The following is an 11,472-nucleotide window of genomic DNA, read 5'->3' on the forward strand; positions in this document are numbered from 1 at the left end:
GGAAAACTTAAAGGACACAGTAGATACTCTGAAACTTGGTTCAGAAAGACACATGGAGGAAATTAGTTCATTATGAGAGAAAGTAGTCGAACTTTCGGATCAGCTAAATAATTTATCTACAAAGGTAGATGATGATCTGAATGACACAAGACCTGTAGCCTTCACTGCCACTGAAGAGTATGAACAAATTAGAAAACTCAAACAAAATCAAATCAATACACAGTACAAAAGAGAAATCCGGGAAGAACAAGATCAGTTGGCACAAGTAATACAAGAATTACATATTTCAGAGGACACTCGCGCTCCAGTACGGGAAGAGGGACATAGAAATACGGAACAGCCACAAAATAATAACACAGGACACTTCGGAAATTATGAAAGAAATTGGCAAGGCGCATTGAATTTTGAGATGGAACCACCGAAATGATGTAACAATGACCGACATGCGACTCGCCGACATGATGATTTTGACTATAAGCTGTTTATTACTACACGTAAATTCAAAACATTTAAGAATTCCGGCAACGACATTCATCCACAAGCGTGGCTTCATCAATTTTCTCATTGTTTACCTCCCAACTGGTCATTAGAGCACAGATTAGAAGTTATATGTGGCTATTTAGAGAATAAACCAGCTGTAAGAATGCGATCGGTCATTCACGATTGCGACAGTGAAGGAGAATTTTATCATGCCTTCCTCTCAGCATATTGGTCTCAAGCTACACAAGACCGAGTAAAACATGGCATCATAATGATGAAACATTTCGAACAATCTGAATTTTCCAGTCTTGTGAAATATTCTGAAGACATGTTGCACAAGAATCAGTACCAGTCAAACCCATACAGCCCCTCAGACCTCATCCGCATTTGCTTAATCAAATTACCTGAACATTTACGACATATTATTTTGGCAGGACGTTGCAAAGACGACATTGAAGCTTTTCAGGGACTCTTACAAGAATTAGAAATTGACACTGACAATCGTGGAATGCGAAAACAGGAACACAACAATTACAGGTTACATCCGTCACAATTCCGCGATGAAAGAAATAATAACTGGACACGACAAGGCTATTCTCACAACAAAAATCGTGAACAAAACAGACACCACCCATATGACAACCATTGGCAGAGTAATACACTCCTGGAAATGGAAAAAATAACACATTGACACCGGTGTGTCAGACCCACCATACTTGCTCCGGACACTGCGAGAGGGCTGTACAAGCAATGATCACACGCACGGCACAGCGGACACAGCAGGAACCGCGGTGTTGGCCGTCGAATGGCGCTAGCTGCGCAGCATTTGTGCACCGCCGCCGTCAGTGTCAGCCAGTTTGCCGTGGCATACGGAGCTCCATCGCAGTCTTTAACACTGGTAGCATGCCGCGACAGCGTGGACTTGAACCGTATGTGCAGTTGACGGACTTTGAGCGAGGGCGTATAGTGGGAATGCGGGAGGCCGGGTGGTCGTACCGCCGAATTGCTCAACACGTGGGGCGTGAGGTCTCCACAGTACATCGATGTTGTCGCCAGTGGTCGGCGGATGGTGCACGTGCCCGTCGACCTGGGACCGGACCGCAGCGACGCACAGATGCACGCCAAGACCGTAGGATCCTACGCAGTGCCGTAGGGGACCGCACCGCCACTTCCCAGCAAATTAGGGACACTGTTGCTCCTGGGGTATCGGCGGGACCATTCGCAACCGTCTCCATGAAGCTGGACTACGGTCCCGCACACCGTTAGGCCGTCTTCCGCTCACGCCCCAACATCGTGCAGCCCGCCTCCAGTGGTGTCGCGACAGGCGTGAATGGAGGGACGAATGGAGACGTGTCGTCTTCAGCGATGAGAGTCGCTTCTGCCTTGGTGCCAATGATGGTCGTATGCGTGTTTGGCGCCGTGCAGGTGAGCGCGACAATCAGGACTGCATACGACCGAGGCACACAGGGCCAACACCCGGCATGGGTGTGGGGAGCGATCTCCTACACTGGCCGTACACCTCTGGTGATCGTCGAGGGGACACTGAATAGTGCACGGTACATCCAAGCCGTCATCGAACCCAACGTTCTACCATTCCTAGACCGGCAAGGGAACTTGCTGTTCCAACAGGACATTGCAGGTCCGCATGTATCCCGTGCCACCCAACGTGCTCTAGAAGGTGTAAGTCAACTACCATGGCCAGCAAGATCTCCGGATCTGTCCCCCATTGAGCATGTTTGGGACTGGATGAAGCGTCGTCTCACGCGGTCTGCACGTCCAACACGAACACTGGTCCAACTGAGGCGCCAGGTGGAAATGGCATGGCAAGCCGTTCCACAGGACTACATCCAGCATCTCTACGATCGTCTCCATGGGAGAATAGCAGCCTGCATTGCTGCGAAAGGTGGATATACACTGTACTAGTGCCGACATTGTGCATGCTCTGTTGCCTGTGTCTATGTGCCTGTGGTTCTGCCAGTGTGATCATGTGATGTATCTGACCCCAGGAATGTGTCAATAAAGTTTCCCCTTCCTGGGACAATGAATTCACGGTGTTCTTATTTCAATTTCCAGGAGTGTAGTTACAGAGAAAGATCGCATTTCCGTAGTAATGAATATGACAGATAACTATAGAAACAGACAATATGGGGACCAAAACAATTGTTATCGAGGGAGACAGAATAACTTCAGACGCAACAGCTCAGCGTGTAGTTACGATTCAGGGAGAAATTCTCCACCACGTGACCGACAAGAAAGAAACTATGGAATCTCCCGACATGACGACAGACGATATGATCGTAACGACAGACCTGACTTGCATCAGAACTGGCTGGATTCAAACAGGGCGGGGCCATCGCGATAAGGTGAATTTGTAGAAGTTAGGTCTCCAAATCCCAATAACGACGCGCGCTAACAAAGAGACAATAGGCAATGACTCATACCGCTGGCAGCCACAAAACGTACCTCTGAAACTGACGAAGCAGCTGCTGTAGCTAGTAATTACATAAAAATGGAAGACTTTAGGGACGTCTTACTCCAGGAACACGATGTAAAACATAACAACATTGCATATCCTGTGATTCACATTACAGTAAATGACGTAAAATGTACGGCAGTACTTGACTCTGGCAGTCCCATTTCAGTAATTAGTGAAACAGCCTTTAGCAAATCCAACAAATCGAACGATTGCACCACACTTCCGTTACTTAGGATTAAATTACAAGGTGCAATCTTTGCAAAAAGTGTAGATGTACGCCAGCAAACCAACTTCGAATTCTTTTGTCAAAGCCACAGCTTCTCTATGAACTTTCTTATTGTTCCATTATTGTCGACGGAATTTATATTGGGAGTAGACTTTTTAAACTTTCACGATGCTGAAATAAGTTTAGAGAAAGAAGGTAAGTCAGTAACTTTGAAATTTCAAGATTGGCTCTCAAACCATAACGAAGAAATTAATCTGCTTTACCTCCTGTTAGACAACAGTTCGGAATTTTCGACGGAACTTGAAACTAACAATCAGTCTGCAAGTACTGACAGGGATGATATAGGCGGCGCATTTGATACTAATGAGTTAATTAAGAATAAAATTCAAACAATTGAGAATTGTAATGACACTGACAGGCAGGACCTTTTTGAGATTTTACAAGCACATTCCACGGTTTTTACTCACAAAACAGGAACAATCAAGGGATTTCGTGTTCGTGAGCATACTAAATTTTGTGTTAAACCATACGTAATTCAAGCACATTATAGGGACCGTGTTAGAACAGAAATACAATCTATGCTTAACGAGTGCCTTATTGAGCCTGCAGTAAGTTCATACAACAATCCATTACATGTTGTTGAGAAGAAAAATGGATCGATCAGGCTTGTCTTAGATTCGAGACAAATCAATACTATAATCATTCCTGAAACATACAGACCGCAAACGCTCGAAGAACTTCTTTATAATTTTAATAGTGTAAAAGTGTTGTCGTCTATTGATCTCAGATGCAGCTTTTATCAGATCGAACTTCATCCAGAATGTAGAAAATACACAGCTTTTCTTTGTTTCGGCGTTTGTTATCAGTTTCGGGAACTTCCTTTTAGTTTGAACATTTCTTCGGCAGCATTCATTCACGGGCTAAATTCCATATTACCTGAGTTCTTAAAACGTCACATCACTTTATATGTGGACTATATTCTGATAGCAGAAGCCTCATGGGAACAACATAATCGCATCCTCAACAGAGTGTTACATATTTTTGCAGAATCTGGAATTACAGTTAACTTGGAAAAGTCTGAATTCAGTAGAACAAAGGTGAAGTTTTTGGGACATATTATTTCTTCTGAAGGCATTCAGCCGGACCCTGAAAAGTTAGAAGCAATCAGAGCCATTCCAGTTCCATTCACAAAAAAACAAGTCCGCAGTTTTTTAGGTCTCGTAAATTTTTACCGTCGTTTTCTGAATATGCAAATTCTAGTTACACCAAAACTTTGTTCTCTCACTGGAAAAAATACTATTTGGAACTGGGACGAACAAGCACAGTTGGAATTCAATTCTTTGAAAGAAGCGTTACTTAACGCGCCAATACTAGCTCATCCAGATCTGTCACAAGATTTCTGCCATAGCACGGATTCTTCTAAAGTCGGTCTTGGTGCCCATTTATTTCAAGAAGCCACAGAAAATGACACTATTTTTCAGAAACCATTGCTTTTGCTAGCCGAATGCTAACAAAATCTGAAAAAAATATTCCGTTACTGAATTAGAAGCTTTAGCTATCGCTTGGGCATTTAACAAATTCTTTCTGGTAAGCACGTAAAAGTATACAGTGATCACCGTGCATTACAATTTCTTATGTCTTCAAAATTAAATCATGACAGGTTAAAGCGTTGGGCATTGTTTCTGCAAGAATTCCACTTCACAATAGTCTACATTCCCGGCAAGGAGAACATTGTTGCGGACGCACTGTCACCCGCACCGGCTGGGCTCGAGAAAAGTAACACAGAAAGCAACCTCGAGAAAAATTTCAGTATTCTTTACATTCAGAAAGTCGCCTTTGAGAACTTCATCACCACATCTTTAAAGGACATTGCTCATGAACAAGATAAAGATCCGATTTGGAAAGACATCAAAATTAAATGGCATGAAAAGACGCACACACAGGGTCGGCATTATTATCTGGTTAGAAACAACATACTGTTCAAACGCTGCACTGTTGATGACAAGCTATGGGTACTTTGCATTCCTGACGATTTTGTTAATAAGCTCATTTGGTACATTCATTTCAGCTACGCACATTTTGGTCCACGAAAATGTTATCATATTCTTCGAACGACTTGTCATTTTAACAATATGGAAAAGAGAATTCGAAGAGTCTTGTCTATTTGTAAACTTTGTCAAAAGGCGAAACCATCTACTATCTCACATCGTGCTCGGTTGTTTCCTATCATTCCTTCTAAATTAAAAGAATTTGCTGCTGTTGATCTCTTGGGACCCCTTGGCAGAACATCGAATGGATTTTAGTACGTTCTAGTCGCTGTTGAACTTACTTCAAAATTTGTTGATTTCACTCCGTTACGTAAAGCCACTGGACGGTCTGTATCCAACGCCTTTGTTAAAAATTTCTTACGCGAAGTTGGCCACGTTGCCTAAGTCATTTCAGATAACGGACCGCAATTCAGATCTGCTGTTTGGTCACGCATGCTTCGGAACCATAAAATCAAACCTGTTTTTATTTCATTGTACTCACCACATTGCAACCCGTCTGAACGGGTTGTGAAAGAAATCAATAAGCTTTGCAGACTTTATTGTCACAGAAAGCATCAGCAGTGGGACAGATATTTACACTTATTTCAATATGTGCTGAATGAAATGCCACACGACTCCACTGCTTTACCACCTACTCTTGTACTGAAGAATGAAGAACCACCGAACAGAATTAGAGAGGTTGTACCTTTCCAGAATACACGTAAACTTCGAGACAAGAACATAATTGATTTTGCTATTAAAAATATAAAATCTGCATCAGACGAAAGGAGAAAACTACACGGTAAAGCAAATGCAAAGAAATTATATATTGGTCAGAAAGTTCTCATTAAAGCTCATTCATTGTCACATAAGAAGAAACACTTGAGTCACAAATTTTTTCTAGTTTACAATGGACCTTACAGAATCCGATGTATACCACATGATAATTGCGTTGAAGTTGAAACTCTGCGTACTAGGAAGAGTAAAGGTTTTCACCACATATCACATGTAAAACCGTTTATTGAAAGATAATCTGCTTTTTAACTTTGTCTTTGCCATAAAACTTTTCGCTTCACATTTCTTGTATGCTTTGTCAGACTTAGAAACTGTTACTATGCAACAATGTTTGAAGTTAAATATCCAATCAAGAACCAAGAGAACTTATTTAAACAGAAATTACGAATGCATTGTTATAGTGAGCAGACGTCACAGTGTTATTGTGTGTGTACATTCTTGCTTGTTAGTTGCAGGATTACTTAACGACTATAAGACTTACATACTTAGAACATATACTGGTACTGCTAATGAGATTTTAATGCAACGTTTTGGTTTTACTTGAAAATACATTCTGGATTTAAAATACTTTCTGAGAGATACCAGATGACACAGTGGTTAGTTTATGTGACAGCTACACGATTTTATCACGACGCTACTAATGAGTCACAATTTACAATGCTGCTTTTGCGGTGTTTCTGTTTTATGTCTGCACAGTTTTATGTATTATTCTGGAAAGTAAAACATGTTTTAGTAGTAACTTTTGTGGTATAGCTACAATGAGACAGCCTTTTCCGTAGCACAACAATACGTTACATTATAGTACTTTCTTGATCATGGTAAGGTACGTAATAACTACGATATCTATACGCAAAGCATTTCTCTTTCGTTTAGGATGAGGTAAGTACATTGACTTCAGCAGAACTTTGCTTACATAGGACGATGACTACGACACTTCTACAGAATTATCTTACAGCAAGACGCACATTTAGCGCTACAGGACATGCATTTGAGTGATTAATTTTGTACATAAGCCATTTATTTTTTAAGATTTTTCAATTACAAAGAAAGTTTTCCGTGATACAGTTCATTCCATTGCTGTAATGTGTAACACCTGAGGGTATAATTACATGTATCCTCAGGGCGGTGCACGCTTACTTTGTGTACCATGTGTTTGGCAAGCACAAGGAGCCCTAGCTAATATGGTATTTGCTTATACATCTTTACACATTGGTACCATATGTCTCCAACACATAAATTACACAGCTATCTGATCATCTAACTGGGAGAGAGAAACATTTTTTTTACTACATCAGTGACAGATGTTTACGCAATTACACAGTGGGATAATTTTACACTTATGAAATTGTATTTTGTCTGCACTGTGTTAACTGTTCATATTTTTTGGAACCATTGTAATACTATGAGAGCTTTCAATGTCGTATTTGGTATGGGATCATGATTTTTAAAGTACGTTTGAGGTAGATGACACTATTGAAATGAGCAGAGAATTTTTTTAGGTTTTGAAATTATTGCAGAAAGCTAGGACATTTTTGAGATTTGGCTGAGGTGTTATGATATTATTATGACGACCGTGTGTATTATGCTGTTGAGGTATGTTTATGATCAATAAGATGATGCTACTGTATATGAGGAATATGATTACATGTTTATATGTATATGAATAATGAGTAGTGGTTAGGGACTCTGATTTATGAAAAGGATGTTGGAAACCAGGAATCGTACTTTAAGAGTTATGAAATGTGTGTACATATGTGAATGTTAGTTACCACAGTGCTGACAAAACTTTTGGACACTATTATATATGAGATTTTGTTTCTACACACTTCTAATGTAAATTTCTAACCTTTGAATTTTTTTATTTTATGTGAGTCTGTCACTGTAGTGGAAACATCTGAGTTACAGTAACTTGAAAAAATCCATTAGTGTGTGCCTTTCATAGGCACAGGTGGAGGAAAAGGGAGACCATTATCCTCGGCATTGACATTTCTTTGTAGAAAGCATCACAAATACAACAAGCTCAAACTTGAAAACATATGATTACACTGTGGAGCTCTTATTTTATGCCTACAGATCCATTAAATAATAATTTTATGATCTACTTCCAAGAAAACGAGGGAACATAGACATTTCCCTTCACAGGAATTGCATAAATAATTTTTTTTACGATTTAGTAACTTATCTGCTAGAATAAGTTCTCGTGATGCATCACTCTAGTGTTAAGATGTTACATAGGTATTAAACATGGCCATTTTTAGTGTAATATTTTTTCTGCTTGAGCTTTGTCATGTTTATATATAAGTTATTGCACTTGCTGCTGCTGTTTGCCAGGCATAGTGCTACTAAATTTCATTTTGTACTACTCTGTTAAGCTAGTTTTACTACTGATTTACTTTTCTTGTTGCTGCACATTGGCTCATATTAGTTGTAATGTTGCATTGATTGGTAATTTAGATTTACTGTAGCTTGCTTTGCCACTTTACATTTTTTATCACTGCTGTTTGTGTTAATTGTTTTGTGGTGCTGCATTGCCTCGTCCCTTAGTTTAGCATCTGAGCTCAGTAGATTTACGTTAGCTTAAGGAGGGGGGTAGACTATATAAGAGAGTGAGTTGTGAGGAATTGGAATAAATGCGTTGACAAGGTATTAAAAATAGGTGAAATTAGAGGAAACATCTATGAAATGAAGTTTTGGGTTGGACTTCCATACCAAATGTTACACTGAAAACGAACCCTGTCCTTTCCTTTTGTGTTATTAAGCAATGTGTTTGTATACCCTTGTGTATTTGTGTTCTTCCTGTCTTTATGTGTTTATCTGATGAGAGTTATGTTGTAGAATTTTTATAATACTATGTTATTTACTTTGTAAAGATGTTTAGACATTATTTATTCTGTTCTGTTTTAATGCTCATGTGTTAAATTAATGTTTCAAAAACTATTCTCATTATTTTATGTATGTACTTATATCATAATTCCTGTAACACTGATGTATCCGTTTATTTCTATTCTTTTGTAAAGCTTGTACTACTACAAATGTTATCTGTATTCTTATATTATTTAATGATGTATTTTGTACCTTTGTTATTGTATTCTCATGTTATAATATTGTAATTGACACCAGTTCATCAAATTAAGTAACTTGTAAGCATTCATTTCACTGCATACATTTCTGTCGGTCATAGTATATGCGCAATATGTTAAAAAAAAGAGGACTGTTAGTGTTTGGACATGTGTTGATAATTGAGCAAGGGACTGGTTAACAGCATTGCTGGTTCTAAGGACAATTCAAAAGCTTTGTGAGTGCACAAGTGGTGGTTTATGGACTTGCTATATTCTCTGCAAGACTCTTTGATGGTGATTGTGCACCTGCACAATCGCAACAGATGGCTGTTGGCCGTCTCTACAAGGACTACAGTGGGTCTGCACCTTTGATGACCCACCAATACCATTATTTCTACAAGGACTACAGTGGGTCTGCACCTCTGGTGGCCCACCAATACCATACTCTCTACCAGGACTACAGTGGGTCTGCTCTGTGATGACCTACCTACCTGACTCTGCAGTGGGTTTGCTCTGTTGTGGCCCATTACCTGTCTGAATGTCAAGAGTCAGCACTGTATTTCCGTTGGAAGGACAACACTCCTTCTTCAAGACTGCATGGAAATCCACTACTTCTGTGTGCATTTTCTTTTACTGCTCAGACGCTGAGAAAAACACTGCTATTTTACTGTGATGAACTGTCTTTATGGACTGTGAGAAAATTTTAGCTTTTGACCAACATTGTATGGATAAGTGTGTGCATTTGATTTCTTTGTTATTGAAATTATGAACAAATTTTCAAATCTGTATTGGCCACTGCCCAAAATAAATTGTAAATTTTTTTGTTGGGAGCATGGGGGCTATGTAAGTAGGCTGTTTGGGTTTTTTTAATGGTAACACCATGTAGCGCTCTGTATGAAAATCACTGGCTGTGCTGTGTGCAGTCTGTGGCAAGTTTGCATTGTTGTCTGCCATTGTAGTGTTGGGCAGCTGGATGTTAACAGCGCGTAGCGTTGCGCAGTTGGAGGTGAGCCGCCAGCAGTGGTGGATGTGGGGAGAGAGATGGCGGAGTTGTGAGAGCGGATAATCTGGACAGAGAGAGTAATTTTGTAATACTGGATGTCATGAACTGAAATATATAATATGACTTTTGAACAATATTAAGGTAAATTCATAGATTTTTCTCTATCAAAATCTTTCATTTGCTAACTATGTCTATCAGTAGTTAGTGCCTTCAGTAGTTTGAATCTTTTATTTAGCTAGCAGTAGTGGCGCTCGCTGTATTGCGGTAGCTTGAGTAACGAAGATTTTTGTGAGGTAAGTGATTTGTGAAAGGTATAGTTTAATGTTAGTCAGGACCATTCTTTTGTAGGGATTTTTGAAAGTCAGATTCCGTTGCGCTAAAAATAGTGTGTGACAGTTGAAGACCAGTCATGTATAAATTTTTCAAAGGGGACGTTTCACACAGATCAGGTCAGCATCGTCGTACATATTTAAAATATGGGATGTATTAGGTCGGCGGAGTCATCTTTTTAGGACCGCTACTGTTCATAACAAATTTATAATTGATGATGTATGTGTGTCAACGTGATGCAGCAGCATAAAACTCCGCCACAGTCCAGAGCCGTAGCTGGGCCGTCATTGCAGCCGCAGCTATAGTCACCAACTTGCAGACGCTGCAACCCTCTGTAGTACGCCTGCTTCCGCGTTGGTCTGCCGCGCCTGACGACTGTAGCGAGCGTTTGAGGTGTTTCGACGCGACCCAGAAACGTGGTTTCTTCTGTCAGAGTCAGCGCTGGACGGCTGCATCTAAACCCCGGGCCAGCCGAGTGGGTCACCCTCCGACTATTAGTATCTGTGTTGAGGCGTTGACGTCCGGCTTCTCGTCTCTTGTGATTTTTGAAGTTTTCCCGGTATACCGTGACTTCCGTTGTGTTGTTGTATTGTAAGGCGCCAGTATAACATTTGTATATGTATACTTGTATGTCGTCGTTGTCGTCTCTTCTTTCCCTCGTCGATGTCAGAGCTTGAGAAATGTTTATGTAATTACAATGAAATGAACACTCTTAGCTGCTTACAGGCGTTGACATACGTCAACAGGGACAGATGAAAATGTGTGCCCCGACCGGGACTCGAACCCGGGACCTCCTGCTTGCATGGCAGACGCTCTCTCCATCTGAGCCACCGAGGACACAGAGAATAACGCGACTGCAGGGATTTATCTCTGGCACGCCTCCCGCGAAACTCACATTCTCAACGTATTGTCCCGCACTACATTCGTGGTGCCCTCGCCCATTATACTCATTACTCGCGGCGCGTTGCCGATTCCCGTAAGAGTTCGCGCTCTGTTTGTGCATTCGCACAGAAGAAGAAGATGGTCAAATGGCCGGTGAGCCTTAACTATATATGTACTAAGATGGCATCTGTACT

General features: G+C 40.7%; 1 non-coding gene across 1 annotated transcript; it reads right to left on the minus strand.

Annotated features, from left to right (window-relative positions):
* Window positions 1-11,159: 11,159 nt before the first annotated feature.
* Window positions 11,160-11,233, minus strand: Trnaa-ugc (transfer RNA alanine (anticodon UGC)). Its single transcript has one exon. It is a non-coding gene; the product is annotated as a tRNA-Ala (tRNA).
* Between the last annotated feature and the right edge of the window lie 239 nt (window positions 11,234-11,472).

This window comes from Schistocerca gregaria, chromosome 3, assembly GCF_023897955.1.
Source record: "Schistocerca gregaria isolate iqSchGreg1 chromosome 3, iqSchGreg1.2, whole genome shotgun sequence".
Taxonomy (NCBI): domain Eukaryota; kingdom Metazoa; phylum Arthropoda; class Insecta; order Orthoptera; family Acrididae; genus Schistocerca; species Schistocerca gregaria.